Raw genomic sequence first — 17,600 nt, forward strand, 5'->3', positions numbered from 1 at the left:
CAGGGACAATTATCCATCTGCTGCTTCACTGTTTCAAACATTACATTTGCTCGTCCGTGTCAGTGATTGATATGTGTCTCGTTGTTCATATCCTAAAGGTTCTTCTGTTTGATCAAATCAGTCATTTCACGAATGCTACGTTTATGTGGCAACCCATGTAAGTAATTATCTTCTGAGAGCACTCAATTCTCTCTTGTTATGTCCATTATCCAACATGCTTACTTTTTATCAATTGCTCTTTGCTTATGGGATTTATATATTTATGGGCCCCTCCAAGGTCTAGAACCATCTCTGACTCAACCCGTCATAGTCTAGACCAGTGTTTCTCAAACTGAATGGTCAGTATAGCACTATGCCCTGTGTCATGTGGCTCCTCAGCAGTTTTTTCATCTTTTTTTAGCGACCATCTTAAGAGGTTTTTGTCCTCTTTTGGGTTACACATTGTTAAAGCAGTACTAAGTAACTTGTTTGCCTTACTAAATCCTTTCTGTAGTCCCTCAGGGGGTAATACAAGTGTTAATGGGATGATTGGGGGGTCTTTCATCTCCCCCTGGTGTCTCTGGCCAGAAAACCACAATTGCAGCTTGACTGCCACCGGACCGGAGCAACCAATACACACTAATAGAATCTCGAAGGCGAAGCTAACAGGCTAACGGGCAAAGCTAACTGTGGGCTAGCGCCACTTAAAAAGTATTTACAGCCAAGTTCGAGTGACAATATCCCTCTCTCCCTTTGTCTTTTCTGTCAGCGTAGTATTTACTCTCGCGGACAATTAATACGTTAAAAAATCACAACTTGCTATGACACCTGCAGTTGTGCTTATGGCCTCTAGAGGCAAGAGAGACTTAGTGCTGCTTTAACATTTGCTTTAGTCTTGGTTTGGACCTGATTCAGCCCAAGTTTTGTCCTCATAGAGATTTGTTTCAGACCTTGTTTAGGTGCTACTCCTATAGTTTAACGTCTTAACCCCCCTGCTGAATCAAGCACATTTTCTCCAGTTTGGCTTTAAACGAATCTGAAAAGCTTCTTGAAAAAAGTGTTGAGATAACAAGAAGGAAACGTAACAAAAAAGCGTCAAAATGAACTGATGAAAGTGCAACAAAAAAGTGACGAAAAAGCCACAAAAGTGACAAAAACGCAACAAAAATGTAACAAAAATGTGTCAAAAATGAGCTGGAAAAAGAACGTGAAAAACGCAACAACTGCAACAACACAAGGAAAAAGATCCATTCAGATCAGTTTTGTAAGTCTTAGCTTTCAAATGCCTATAAACGCTTTTAGATTTGAGTAAAGCTAAACTCAGTTGCTACATTATTTGCAACTCATCACATGTTGCTTTTCCTCTTTCTTTTTGGGGTTGATATTTGTATTTTCTCTACATCTCCATGGAAGCCTCCTGAGATACAGTAAGGCAACACAGATGACGCTGTCGTTTGCGTATCTAGATCTTTTTCATCTTTGTCCAAACTTCTGAACTGTGCTTGTACGTGACAGGGATGCCGCTATTTCTGGAAGTGGTTTCAGACCCCAGCGGGTCTCCATGTCTCGTGATACTACTGCTTGGCATTATCTTGTGTCATGATGCATTAGGTGTCCCTGTATGCATTTCACGACTCTGTTCTGAACCCTCTCTTTTGTCAGCGCGCCGTCTGCCCCAGTGCGCTCCATGAAACGAAACATATACTCCCTTTGGGTAAATTGCCCTTATTTATACAGCTGGCCTGTTGCTGCGTGGAGAGACTCAAGACATATTTGGACAACTAAACTATGTTAATTTGAAACCTATTAACATTCTGCTTTGGTTCGGCTTGAGGAAGATGTTTTCGATGCTCAGTGTGCACTAAGGGATGCATTTGTTTTCTGTTTGGGAGACTTACCTCAGGTTTTTAACCGTGAAATCTCAATGTTCATGCATGGACTCTACCGCATGGACATGTGTGGAATGAAAAACATTTACAGGCCCTTGTGCCCTTGTGCCAAGCTGCCAGGATTTTGTGAGCTGACATTTTGTTGCCTGTTTTCATAGTGAAAGTAATTATTTTTGTCTTTAACTGAGTCTGAGTCTGTGGTATAATGGGCTGATCCAGATGGATTAAGCTGGTTTCCTGTCCATCGCTCAGTAAAAACACTCTTTGGTGAGCGTTGCACTCAAACAGCTCGGACTTGTAAAGACAGCCCTGGGCTATTTTATCGAGACATAATCTACAAAGAACTTGTCAGAATAATGCAAAGTACTGGCAGCAGTTCAGGGATCACACTTTGCAGAGGTCAAAGAAAAAATCTGAACGGAGAACAACCCTCAGACATCCAGACCTTTCTTTTACTAAGATCTCAGTTGTTATATACTCAATTATTATATAGTTAATGGCCATGATTATATATGTGTTGTGTTAAACTAAATATTACAATTTAAACCAGATTTGTCAATTTTGTTCCTATTTGTGCCTCAGTAGCTAGGCCTTCAACTATAGGTTCTTTTAGTCGGCCCTTTATAGTCTTTTTTTGTTTTTTCATTTTGTGTGTTATCTTTGTGTGAAAGAAATTATCATTAATGTAAAGGTTAAATTCTGTATTGGGTGCATCATAATATACTGAATACTGTATGTTGCTGGCTGAGTGAGAGAAACTTTCTATCATTGAATGCCTTTCTATTAGAAAAGCAAAGTATATCAGCAAAATCACCCATGCAAATGAATCACATTCTCTGAATAAATGGCTTGCCAATCTTCCTATCTTATGCAACTGCACATATCAGTAGCTAATCTATTTATGCATATTTCATAACTTTTCTGTTGACTTGGAAAAAAGATCATTTTAAAGCAGTACAAAGTAACTCATGCCCCTAGAGGCCATAAGCCCCACTGCAGGTGCCGTAGCATGTTGCAGTTTTTCTACTCATTCATTGTCCGTGAGAGTAAATACTACGCTGACAGAAAAGACAAACGGAGAGAGGGATATTGTACATCCAATTACACAATGGAGATAATTTTTTCACTCATACTTGGCTGTAAATACTGTTTAAGTGGCAATAGCCCACAGTAGCTTTGCCCTTTAGCCTGTTAGCTTCTTCTTCATGATTCTATTGGTGTGTGGTGCCTCCGGGTCGGAGCAGGGAAAGCTGCAAGTGTGGTTTTCTGGCCAGAGACACCAGTGGGAGATGAAAGACCCCCCAATCATCCCATTAACACTTGTATTACCCCCAGAAGGACTACGAAAAGGATTTATTAAGGTAAACAAGTTACTTACTGCTGCTTTAATTACACCGTAAATAATTGCCTTCACTTTCCATCACGGCAGAGTCTACAACTCTCCCGATCAATTGTTTTGTAGGTTTTGTGGTGAGCAGTGAAAACTTTGCTGAGACTCGTCATAGAGGCCGTCGTGATGGAAAGTAAAGATGCCATGCTAACCACCCATTCAGTAAGTTCCATCATGTACCTTTAAAGCCTGTTGCACATGCTCCTCAGGTTATATTATTTTGAACAGTTTCAAATTGTTGTGGGATGGCGTCAAACATAGACACATCTAACGTCCTCCAGCACAGCCTCCTCTCCTGAGACAAACCCTCCTCCTGTCACTGTTATTGTGTCAGTAAATACATTAGTCTCACAAACGCTTGACAGATGTTACGGTTGAAATATTTGTAACAAAGCGCTATTGAGACATATTTTCAGAGTGACTGCCCGGAATTCCCCTTAATATAAACACCAAAACAAAGCTGCCTGACGAATACCACTTTTCTTACGTACGGTTCATTCCTGTGGTGCCACAAAGGCTGTAAACGTTTTGTGCATTCAATTTGTCATGCTTAAACTGACATATCAGTGAGTGAGAGACGTCCTCTGTGGGATTATCTGTCTGGCATTTGTTTAGACTACGGTCCACGGACAAAAAATCTCCCAAACCTGACTCAGTTAATGAAGCTCTTCTGCCTCGTTTCAACAAGGTAACTCTTATATTTTGTCTTTGTCACACTTGTGTCATGATATGGATCAAATGAATGGAGTTGGTGAGTCAACAGCTGACCTTGCATGAGTAAATGAGCCTTTTAAAGGATCTGTATCATGCTATTTTAGCCATTCCAAAGTAAAGTATAGGCATTTATTTGATATATTGTACCATTACCACTATGGAGCACTAATATTTGTGATAAATATGAGTATTTTCTGGAGGTATTTTTATAACCCGGAAGACAAAACGCTTGGATTCAGTTAACTCTGCCCTCTACTTCACGATGCAGTTATAAGGAGTTGGCATTTGCAACACAGCTTCATAAATGGCCACTCACGCTAACACGCGTTTTGATTGACTCACCGCTCTGGTCCAAAGGGGGTTGAATTTTTTTATTTTCGACAGAAATTATGAAAAAGCTGTTTTACAAATTAAGCATAGAATTAAGACATTGCATTACAGACGTCGAGCACTTCCGTTCCGCTCTCACGACACAACGGAGCAAGTCAGTCATTTTCCAGGACAGGGTGGAGCAGCTGCTCAGAGAGCAGGATTCAGGAGGATTGCTTAGAACTGCGTGAATGAAGTCAAAAATCACTCTGGGGGTGTTTTTTGATAAGGAAAGAGCATAACAACATGGTAAAAGCTTTAAAAAGTCAATTTTCATATAGGACCTTTAAGACAATTCTACAGTTTATGCAGCTCTACAAAAAAGTATTGCATCCAACGTTTGTCGTTTACTGAAATACATGAGGTTTGTAGGACAATTAAATCAGAATGTAGAGTTTTGATACTGCAATTTCTTGATAAAGTTAAAATATATACTTTCTACTTCTCTTATCTTCTTAAATTTGTTTTTCTTTGTCTTGCTGCCATTACAACTATGACGCATTGGTCTGTAAAGCACTCATGTACCTCTCCAGAAAGCCATTATAATCAATTATCGCATTTGAAGATAATGTTTTAGATCAACACAGGTCTGATTATTTTTTATCCAGCTTGTTCAATAACGTCATTCAAGCGTGGCCTGAAAAGTTTTCTTATTATGAACAAAATCATGTGCTCATTGTGCGTGAAAAAGGTCACAGTTAAACGCTTTGCAAACACCCGCGTTTCTCTGTAATCATACTTTTGTTTGATAAATGGCACGAAGCGTACGCCAATTAGCATGTGTATTTTCACAAGGAACGCATGACCCCTGCATCAGTTTGCACAGGTCTGGCACATGTCTGCGGAGACTTTGTGTTGAAACTAATCCTTGTGCGTTGGTTATAACAAGAAAAAGCCGTACCGTGGTATTTAGCCTGCGTGTTTTCAATGACTGATCGGCCATTAATAGCGTCACGGCGATGACTCGGTGGTGAAGAAGTGACTAATGGCTCATAAATCAGACACAGTGTACTATTGACGATTCCAAGTTGAAGTTGGGGCTCCCCTGGAGTGAGGCCCTAAAAGAGTTAAGGCCTTTCTGAGTGTGCGCTTTAACCCCCAGCCGTAAGGAGCCATCAGGCCCTGGAGCACTTACTCACAGGTTTGGATGGAGTCGCCAGGGGCCACGGGTCAACAGGGTCACGAGGATATATCACAGAACAGCCCTCATCAAAAACAATGACCATGAAATTTGTCCGAGGTGGAATGTGAGGCATGACCGCTCAGTTAATCATCAAGTATGTGTGGAAATTAAATAAACCTTATATCATGTGAGGGGTGTTGAAGAGGTGTGCTAATAAAAGGGATGAAAGATGCATGGAGACTTTTCAATGTTTTCATACAGGAAATCCACACTCAAGATGTTCAATCAAGGAAAAATACTTTAAGTGGACAATACTTTTTTCTTGCAATCAATCTCTGCTTGGAGCTAACAAGAAAAAAGTGAAAGCTCTTCATCTTTCAGTCTCTGCATTACTGAGTTTGCAAATTGCAGTCAATACAGGGACTGGGTTAAATTTCGTCCTTCTTTCATAATACCCTCCGGCATGTTTATTGCCATTGCTCTTGGTCAGGTTGGAGCAGATGTAGAAATTGTGAAGGTGAGGCTGGATTTCTCATTAAGCTTTGACCCTAAAGCTGGGAAGAGCAGGTTGTTCAGAGGACAAACAATAAAACAAACAATAAAAAACAGGTCTTCCCCACACACACACCTAAAAACAGCTGTTTGATTGTGGTATCCAAACTGCAGTCGGTGCGTGCCAGATGTAATGGCTTAAGCTTTTGAATTTAACCAGATAAAAGAGGGGTCTGTAATTAGATAAATAAGCAGAAGATGTTTTAATACTGATTGTATTTGGATAAGCTTATTTTGTTTTAACAAATTGGGTTCATTTTCCTATAACTGGACAAACATATAATCAGAGACAATACTGCTGTTTTTGTTACAGTAAAAAAAATATTCATTGATGCTTAACCTCTTACCCTCCGCCTGAACCGAGAGCATTTTCTCCAGTTTGGCATTACGCAAATCTAAAAGCTTAAAAAAAAAGCATCAAAATAGTGATGAAAACGAGAATGAAAGCGCAACAAAAAAGCGATGAAAATGCAACAAAAAAGAGATGAAAACGCCGCAAAAACATGCCGGAAAAGCAGGAAAAAAAGTGACAAAAAGTGACCAAAAGAATTATGAAAATTCCGGCAAAAACACAACAAAAACATGATGATGATTAGCTTTCAAATGAGACATTACGCTGTTGCTCTGCAGTCAAGAAGCTTTTAGATTTGGGTAATGCCGAACTGGAGAAAACACTCTTGGTTCAGGCAGGGGGTAAATGCTCTTTTCTGCTCAGTAAACTGCATCCATAAATTATTACAGTGGTGACTTTTTGCATCAGGTCAAATGATTGTGAGTGAAATGTCACTCACTTCTCATTCCCCACTGCCCAAAATGGCATTTCTCACCTTGCCAGCACTTTGTGGAATGAAAGTGTATTGACCTTAAGCTTCCACCAATCACCTCCATTGATTACTTGGGTCGCTTTTGAAATTCCGCTCAACAGTTTCAATCACTTACAATACTTTCCAATATGAGGATCAATGTGCTTTGAAAGTGACCCATGTCTGCTGTGACCTATGACGCCAGGGTCAGGAAAAAAGCTGGAGCTGGTTACGGATGCTCTTGTATTAACAGCAGCACTAAAGCCAGTGCACAAGTGCGGCCACGACCCCGCTGAAAGTGCACTTCTGTGTGGCCATTAAGGGTCTAAGGTCAAGAGGGGGTCAGCGAAAGGGTCAGGCAGGAGTGACAGAGGACCCAGGACACAACGCACGAGCTACGCTGCCAAAACAGCAAAACGTGTCACACTGATGACGGACAGACGTGTTGGAGTATATAACATTAGCATAAAAGGGATTTCTGGAAAAGACATTGGCTATCATAAATCTTCAGGAAGGCTGTCTGTGCTCATGAGAATTGAGTCATAAATCATGCATTTTCTTCATTCTCAGAGCTGTTGTCACTCAGAGCTTGTTAGGATTTCCGGCTATGAAAACAGACTTATGTGTGTGGCAGGTGTTCGCACTGTAGCGCTGACATTTCCTTAAAGTCATACAGCGGGAACCATATTGTTTATATGCACTTTATAAAAAGTGTATATAAACATAATGCATTAACATTAATAGTCATTTCACCATTACTTTCAGATGGAAGAGGAAGAGGCGGACAAGTGGAGGGAAGAAACAAGCGTTCTCCAGGGAAAGGTTAAGGTGCTGTATGTGAATCTGGAACACAGTGCCGATGTCTACGTGAATTTGAAGTTGGACAATGAGGCACTTCTGAAAGGAAAACTCATGGCGTATGAGAAGGCAGACAAAGCAGCTGCACAGCAGTAGACGAACAAAGATCTGTTCTGCTGAAAACCGTGGAGCCAGAGAGGAGCACAGTACCGCAGGACACACGGGGGAAAAAAACACCTGGAAAGACTACAGGAACCAGAGAGAGAAGGACCAGAAGAACGATGCCGACCATAAGATGCCCAACATTCAAGGCCGGTGGAGGAGTAATAGCTTTAACAGGAGATGTCAGGAGGAGCAGGGTCAGAGGAGAAACGGTCACTGGGCCTGACGGGAAGAGATCTCTCTCAAGGTCTGAGGAGGACGGATCTCTCTCAAGGTCTGAGGAGGACGGATCTCTCTCAAGGTCTGAGGAGGACGGATCTATCTCTACTCTTTTCTATCTACCCTTGGTAACACTTTATTAACACTACCTTAATACATTGTAACAACTCTCGAGTTGCGAGCGCCTTTCCACCCCCACCGTCCGCACCATTTCTGGTGTACGCCCCGTGGCGTCGTAGACTCACCCCATTTGTCCACCGTTCGCGCCGCCGTTTGAGCTGCCTTCCTTCCTGTTTTAAATGTCAGTCTCCCTCTGATCAGTGTGGGAAGCAGTAGCCGCCGCCGTCGTCAGTTTTAGTCAGTGCGTTACATTCTAACTACAAATCCGAGGCGTGCAATCCCTCGTCACTCCGTCTGCTGGCCGCTGCTACTGGGATCAATGCGTGTCGCGTTGTTGTGGAAAAGAGAACAGTACGAGTGCGCTCCTCTCCCTGTGTGTATCTCGCTCCAACACGGAAACCCTTGGGGGTGCCGGTTGGTGACGTCATCGCGTCTCACGTGAAACCTCACCAAACGTGAGGTAAAAATATCACAGACTAAAGTTTTCCTTTTGTGTTTATTGCCACAAACATAGACTGTAACTTTATTATTATTTTCCGTGCAGAGCAAGTCAGGATTTATTCTGTTTCGTCCTGCCTTATCCTGTGACATGTGAGTCTGTACTTTTTTGTCTGTGTGTGTGTGAGCGGGATGCTGAGTTTGATTCTGTGTATATTTTATCTACAGCTTGTGCTGTGGAGCAACCCTGGTGGGGGAGTAAAAGTAGAAGTCTACCTGCCTAGAACTGTGGGAAGGGGACAGATGTTTGCTGTGGACACTTTGTCTTAGAATTGTAAATACACATGCTGGACACTTATTGTTATTTGTGTGGACCCCTTGTTTTGTGTCATTCACCCCTTTTCCAAAGAAAGGGTTTATACAGCTTAGTGTAAATCCTTGTGTGACCGGTAACCCTTTAACCCATATCCAACTTGTCAGGAGGGATACCTGGCTGGCACCCCTATTCGGAAACCCCCTGTAGTTTAGAGACCCTGCAAACCGTCACAACATTGTACCTGCCACATTAAGTACAATGTAATGTACTATAGTACATTAAAGTGTTACCCTACTCTCTCTCTTCTCCCCCCCCCTCTCTTTTCTCTTTCTAATCTAAACTACATACGTAAACAAATCCCAGTCGAGACGGGTTAGTGAGTTTCATATTACTGATTGTGCAAGTGCACGTACACAGATCCACAAAAATATATCAACAATATAAAACCATACATTTAAACCTGGCTCTGTCCATTATTTTTTGGGATTCAATTTTGGCCATTTTAATGCAATTAATAAATAAATTACATTTTATGTCAGTAATCTGCGGCCAAAAAAATCCATATCTCACTATATGAAAGTATTGATTTTTCACACTGTGGTTGAAGCAGAGATTTTTAGAGATTATTTTTTGCTTGTTTCTTCCCATAACATTTGAGTTTTCATATAAGTATAAAACGTTCAATGTCTGACAGTGAGAAAAAAAGCAAATGTGTCTTTTTATGAAGTGTATGTTAAAGCAGTACTAAGTAACTCTTCCCCCTAGAGGCCATAAGTGCAACTGCAGGTGTAGTAGCAAGTTACGATTTTTTAATTTATTAATTGTCTTGGAGAGTAAATACTACGCTGACAGGAAAGGCGAAGGGAGAGAGGGTTACTGTGCATCCAATTATACAATAGAAATATTTTTTTTCACTCAAACTTTGCTGTAAATACTGTTTAAATTGACGTTAGCCCGCAGTTAGCTTTGCCCGTTAGCATGTTAGCTTCTTCTTCGTGATTACATTAGTGTGTATTGCTTTCTCCGCACCGGTGGCAGTCAAGTTGCAAACATGGTTTTCTGGCCAGAGACACCAGGGGGAGATGAAAGACCCTCCAATCATCCCATAAACACTTGTATTACCCCCACAGGGACGACGGGAAGGATTTATTAAGGTAAATAAGTTACTTAGTATACTGCTTTAACATGTGGTTCCCGCTGTACCTTAAAGAGGGGGTATTATGCTTTTTTCAATCACATAGCACCAGTCTGTAGCACACTACAATGATGACGAAACCTTCTGTTGGTCTGTAAATGCAGTAAATTAAAATAACTGCCTTTTATAAAATTGCTCTCTCAAAATGGCTGTAGCGAATGTCTTGAAATAGGCCTCTGTCTCTTTAAGAACCTCTGACTCTTTCCGACCCCGGGTTCTGCTGAGGAGCAGTGGTTGGTTACTCGGCTGGTGACGAAAGCTCAGAGGCGTTTCCAGGAGGTGGGGGCGTTCCGAGGAGGACTCAGGCAAACCTATCCCTAAGATGGCTGCCATCACAGTTTTTACAGATTGCTCAAAAATACGTGAATGTGCCAAGGCAACACTTCAGGCATGTTTTTAATGAGGGAATGACATAATAACATGATGTAAAGCTTGAAAAAGTCGATTTTGCATAATACCTCCCCCTTTAACAGTATCGGTTTACAGACAGACACAGACACTTTCTCCTTTAAACATCTATGACAGCTCAAACACCCACCTCCTTTGTTGGGGCTGCAGTTTTACAGGCACAGTAGAACAAAATCACCTCCAATTTATTATTAAAACTCAAAACAAACCTTAAAATACTCAACTCAACACCAACAATGCTATTTTCCTACGGGCTATCAAAATAAAGCATCTAAATGAGGACCTAATGTATGTAAATCCAATGTTTGGCGATGTCTGTAGTCAAAGCAAAGCAGCCACATCTCCATGGAGACGAGCTGGTGATGTCCCGCTCCCAGAGAGTCAAGCCCCAGTGGATGAATTAAATATATTTTGGGGGTAAAATGTAGCTTTAATATCAACATTTCTTTGTCTATAATATTTTGGCACATTTTCCTCTGAAACACAGCATTTTTCTCATATAGCCTAGCAACTAGTCTGAGTTGCTGCCCGTGGGTCTGGGCCTTTTCCAATCCTAGACCAACCAACACTCGATGCCAAACTCAGTGGTTGTGGCGGCATTAGCATTTTAATTTCGCTTTCTTCAGAGGTATTATCTTTTCATTGCCATCGGTCTGTGCCTAAACCAGTGTGTCTTTCCTGGCAGGCTGTCCACACGACCGCGCGTCATGCCGCTACTTTTCAACTTCTGCATGGAAGCGTTTAGCGACAGATAGCCCTCGCCGTAAGTACTGCGCTCATTCGCACAAAACACAGCCATATGTGTACAGGAACAGGACTGACTCGCTCGTGACTAAAGCAGATCAACTTCCGTAAGCCTGACTAACAACGCGGTGTCCATAACGCTTTAATGGAGCCAATTGTGCTCCCTTAACCTTGATCTTGAACTTAATCATCCGTTTTATGCACAGACGCTCTTGTAAAAACAGCCGCACAATTACAATCATGTTTCCTGTCAAATACTGTGCATATGCGCTTGGTGTTTTGTTTCACCTTGAAGGCCATCGCATAACGTCAGATACAGGTGCGTTTGGACATGTTTAAGTTATTTCACTAGACAAACAGGAGCTCTGCACAATCTGTAAATTATGGAAACGCAAAACTGATCGCCATATGTTCACTGCTCTAAATCCACTCTTTGTCCAGGGCTTTGACACGCACACACGCAGGGAGTAGATAAAACATAAAAGTCCATAAACACTTCCAAAAGAACTCGGTGAAAAGTAACAGCCGTCACACTGAGTCTGGCAGATGCACCTGCGTCCATCAGATGTTATTTCATTATTTTATGTTTTTTTCACACACATCAAACGAGGAGGCTTCATTGGACGGGATTGTATGGCGTAAATGTTTTCTCATACTCAACTACTAGACCCCCCATTCCCTATAGTACAGGTCTAGGACACCACGGCCCCCCCTTATCGATCTGACAATCGATAGGCCGTGGCACACGCCTCATTTGAAAGCTAAGACCGACAAATCTCTCCCCTCTGGGGCCAGGACTCCCCTGAAAAAGATATTCTTGATCTCAGTGGGACTATCCTGGTTAAATAAAAGTCAATAAAAAATTTTTTTTAAAAATCTGATCAAAGACTTTTCCTTCCGTCGTCACTTTTTTGTCGCCGGTTTTGCTGCGTTTTTGTTGCTATTTTGACGCTTTTTTCAAGAAGCTTTTTTCAAGAAGCTTTTTTCAAGAAGCTTTTTTCAAGAAGCTTTTTTCAAGTTTAATGGTTTTTATAGCCCAATATCACAACAGAAGTTGCCTCACAGGGCTGCACGAAACATTAAGGCAATAAAACAGAGCAATATATATGACAATGTAAAGTTCAGGTGAATGAAGTATCCAGGCAAACCTAATGTCCAATTAGCGTCGGCAGCAGGTGGCGAGGAGTGGCGCGGGTGTCCCCTATCCTTAGACTCTCCAGCATGCAAGGAAAAACTCAAAAACCCAGTGGGAGAAAAGAGAAACCTTGGGGAGAACCACAGAAGGAGAGATCCACTCCCATGGACGGACAGGCTATAGAGGCCCATGGCCGAAGGATCCCTCAGCAGACGGGCCAAGATTGCAGACCGTCCAGTCCTCAAATTCCAGATTGCAGGCTTTTTCAAGAAGCTTTTTTCAAGAAGCTTTTGCATTTGGGTAAAGTCGAACTGGGCAAAATGTGCTCACTTAAAGCGGAGGTTAAGAGGTTGTGTTATTTGCAATGAAATGTTTTTTTCCTTTTCTTTTCATTGTACTTGTTTAAACACACTTTGGGGACCCCCCTCTGTTGACTCTGAGGCCCACCAGGGGCCCCGGACCCCACTTTGGGAACCCCTGTACTAGACTACAGCATCACCAAGAATAACCCAAGACTAAGAGGCTAAAATAGAGGTTAGAGTTATGAGCTGAGCTGAGAGGACTGGGGAGGAAATGTTGAGCTCCCACTGATACTGACTAGTCGCCTGCTCTGGGGTTAAAGCATAAAGGGAATTGTATCAAAAACAGAAATGAATCAAATCTTGAAGTACACGCACCACAGTTTGAGTATTTTACTTGGGTTTGCTATTACACAAGTGGGGAATTGGTAATTGCTGTGAAACGACCTGATCTCTAATCCTGGGCACTGGTTAAAACACAGCTGGTCATGCTCTTGGTTCCTTTCATGTTTATTCTTTAGAAACACTAAGATCATGATTCAAACTATAAACTTCGTACGGACTTTCCACGGTCAACAATATAGGTATTTTCTTTCCTTATGATGTACTGTATACAAACTTTCGCTGCGCTTACGACTCCCAAATGAGTGATTGTTCATTTCCAGACTGACCCTTCTCCTCTCTTTTACAGGAACAACATTCACAGCTCACTCCTGTGTTCCCCGTATCCCCCGTACTCTGACAAACTACAGCTTTTCACAGAACGGAAAACGCTGCTCTCATCCTCCCAGATCCAGCCTAATGCCTTTCAAATGTGTTACAGTCTACGCCGCATTTGAAATCTCTGACCCTCACTCCTTCTTCTCTGCTGCTCTGCGTCCTCTCACAGCCTCTGACTAAACTGCAGGACAGATTATCTAAATGCGTTCTGCCTGCTCCTAAAACAAACAAGAGGGAAATGAAGAGCAGACCGTTATGAGTAAGTTTGAGCGTCATGAATGTCACGGTGAGATTTAATCCATTCACTGGTGTTTTAAACTTCTGCCAGACCCAAACCTGGATAAATCAAGAAGGCATTTAGCGTTATTGGCCGAATCAGTTATGGGGTCAGAAAGTTATCAGACTTCTCTTAATGATTTCCATTTTATTATGTGGAAGTCTGGTACCAACATCTTTTATAATAATACATTAGAAATTGTTTATTTGAATAATAATATGAAGGAATAGAAATAAACATACATTGTAATGAATAGAAAGAAAAGCACAGGGCCTCTGTGGCAGATCGTCTCGTGAAAGGATGGTTGGAAGTTCAAATATCGGCTTCCACTGGTGCAGACATTGGCCTCATTCATAAAATGTTCTTACGCAAACAAATTGTTCTTAAAGGTGCATTATCCTCCTGGGACTAGCCCATGCATTTATGTCCTCTGTAGACATTGTTCTTGAGTCTAGTCAGGCTGTTTACAAGCAGTCTATCTGAATCCTATTGTTCTGTACAGAGGACATCCAGAACTTTCTAACAATATATATATATATTTTTTTTACATTTAAGCCCCTTTAAAAACATTTTCTTGCCATGTCCTTTGTAATGGACATCAGAACTTAAAGTGAAATCTAAATCTTTGAGAAACGGTAGGGGTAAACAAAAATTAAAACATTTTGAATTAATTAGTGAAAGTAGATTCAGACTTGGAGTTGTGAGAAGTTAAGCTGAAGCCCCGTGTGGAGAAGAACAGAGGTTCAGAAGAGGAAGCAACAGCTGAGGACACAGCAGGTCTGGGTCTGCGCTGTGGCAGACCCAGTCCATTATGGGGGAAGAACTCAGGGGTTATCAAGAAAAGGGTTTGTGTGTGAGCACTTTGTGTGGTTCTGTTTTCTAAAGCAGACCCCATCACTGCTCTGGAAAACACTTACATCCCAAACACAATGTTACGCGGAGTGTGTGGAGTTTCTATGTTCTCCCCGTGTCTGTGTAGGTTAGTGGTAAAAACATGTGCAATAGGTGCAATAATCCTCCAGCCAGGTGTTTCTGACCACCAGCCTGGCTCCACATAATGGAGACGGGTTCCCAAGCGCCAGCCCATGCTGGCAGCTCACTGCTCCTACAGGTCGCCCCGTGCCACACTGAGGATGGGTCAGATGCAGAGAACTAATTTCTCTACAGAGATTAATAAAGTATAACTTAACTTAACTTAACACAGGTGTGTGAGGAGTCAGCTCCCTTTATATTCATTTACATGTATTTATTAAAGAAAGGCCAAACAATACTGTTAATAACTATAGAAGTTATTTTAACTTGAAATGAAACCTTAATGTAAAATACTTTAATCTATGAACTCTCATAAATGATATTGATGATTATGAATGTGAATAATGTATGGTTTATCAATACAGTAAAAATTACTTTATCAGTTATGACTACATATTTCACCTGTATCGGCCTAGTGTCCTCTGTGATGGACAAATAAAAAATCTATTTGAAATAAATGAATAAAATATATATTTTTTTATTTATTTAAAATGTTCATTTTAACCTTTTCACTCAAATGAAGTCAAAGAAATCAAAATACTTTAACCTCTTTTTTTATGTGGAGAAAAAAAGTAGATTATTTTTGTGTATTTGAGTGAACTGCAGTAATTGAGTGAACAGTGAGAGGGTCTGTCAGCTGTGAAAACCTTCCAAACAACTGATCCCAGAGCGTCCTAGAGAGACCACTGCGACGGGAAGTAAAGGCGCCATGATGACCACTCAGACAGCTACCATGTCACGACAAGGTCAAGGGACTAGATGCAAGTTGGCCATTTTGTACTCAGGTCATACGTGTAACTTCACCTTCTATATTATTCTCGTGCATGACGGCAATTCGGACCCGAATTAACACCTTTTTGAGTGACAGTGCAGGATTTTAGAGGCAGTTGTGTTGAACAGGTCTGAGCTCATTCTACACCTTAGGACATTGTTGGAACATGTAGGGGGAGGAAAATACTTAATTTTAACATTTTTAAACTCTGTATAGTCCCTTTAATGCTAAGGGCGCAGATTGGCAGTCTTGTTTAAGTCAATCTGCTCCCCGGGGCAGCAGTGGCTACAATAGTGGCTTACCGCCACTGAGTGAAGAATGAATGAACGCTGACTATTGTGTCGCACTTTGAAAAACCTGCGTCATATTTATAAAGTGAGGTACAAGTATAGGCGATTGTTAAAAACTGTTCAATGATACAGAATTTATTACAATGACATGTTTATCTTTCAATCAAGAACTCTGTGGACTCCTGGAGGGATTTTTTTTTTATATTATTGAATTAATGCTTAGTCGAGCTCTTCTTGGAAATGAATTGAAAGCCTGTGTGGCACAGTGTGAGTCATGAGGTCGTTGGGAGGAACATCTTTTACAGTTTTGCTCTAACCACTGAGTTACCACAGACTAACATGTCGTTTCATACTAGATTTATTTAGAAAAGGAAAGTCCCCTCCGAGCTGAGAATGCCTTGAGTTTGCTCTCTGTCAGTGTGAAAGGACGCTAATGAGCGGGCGGCGTAGACCGGACCAGATAATAGACAGCTCCTGGCCCAGGCACATTCTTCATAAAACTGGGCAGATGTGGTGATGGCATCTGTCTCCATCCAATTAGTTTTTCCTTTTGGTTTGAATGTCTGCGTTGTGGTAGCAAGGCGAGAATGACAGATGACTGAGCGAAAGTGAAGGAGACAGGTCGGCCCAGGGCATGATGGGACAATGAGGAAGCTCTGTTTTAGCTCACAGTTTGCTGCTTCTCAGTGTAAAAGGACACATGTTGATCAGACACCGCAGTCGCCGCAGAGATGACCTCAGCTCTGCAGATCATTTTCACTGCGTCTTATTGAAAAAGCCAAACACAAATCAAATCCTGCAGCTGCGGAGATGTGGCAGCTTTAAATCCACTTCAGACACAGCCTAGCAATGGACAGAAGTAAATATTTATCACAAAGTGTGTTGGACTATTTTCACAAAAAAGAGAGCGGTGTTCACTTTGAGGAATTTGTGCATAATGGTCCAGAGAAAACCAACATGTCGAGATTCATTCATTTACTCAGTAAGTGCTGCACAATATATCGCCAAAGTATCCTGTTGTATATATCAGAATAATCAAAATATCCCAAAATAACTCAGATCTTTCATTTTGCTGCGATTTTTGCGAACACAACTTCAAACCAAAATGCATGGTAACTTAAAAATGTGCAAAAGTTCAGTTTTAATCATGATTTTCTTACTTTAGCTCCATTTTATCCGTTGTTTTGGACCTGATTTAGTTCTGTTGTAAGTCTTGTTATGACCATGTGATTTAATGAAACGTACTGTGATGAAATAGTTAAACATATGCAGTGAATATTGTTATTACAATCTTACAGATCGCTTTATCAGGCAGACAGACTCGGTGTAGGTGTCCCTGGTATCCTCTTTCTCACCTTTCCTGGGACACTCTCTGCCCTAAGCTCCGCACCTACACACATGGATTGAACGATTTATGGCCCATAACTGGACCATCTTTTTAACATGATCCAGTTCTTGCTGCTTCGATTCGGCAAAGTCGTAATGTAATCACTCAGGGTTGATTTACAGCGCTGGTCTAAAGGAAAGTAAGTTTTGTGTGAGGTTTGAAGTTCACACCGCTGCTGCACATATATAATCTATGTTTACAGTACTCAGACAGTAAGTATTTGTACTCACTGTCCTCCCACCGCTCCCCAGTGATTTATTTTGAGATAGTTTCACAACTGCATTTTTCTGTCTACGCCTGTGTTACATCTCTGCGGACAATGCTCCTGACCTTCTGGTGTCATTATAAATGGCATCCGAGAATCAGGCAAAAGCAGCTTCCTGGTCAGTGTTGGCAGGATATCCCATTATTCAAGGGTCGAAAATCATGAGAAGATGAACTGACTTCCCACACAACCATCCAAAATCAC

This window comes from Gobius niger (assembly GCF_951799975.1).
Source record: "Gobius niger genome assembly, chromosome: 7".
NCBI classification, from domain to species: domain Eukaryota; kingdom Metazoa; phylum Chordata; class Actinopteri; order Gobiiformes; family Gobiidae; genus Gobius; species Gobius niger.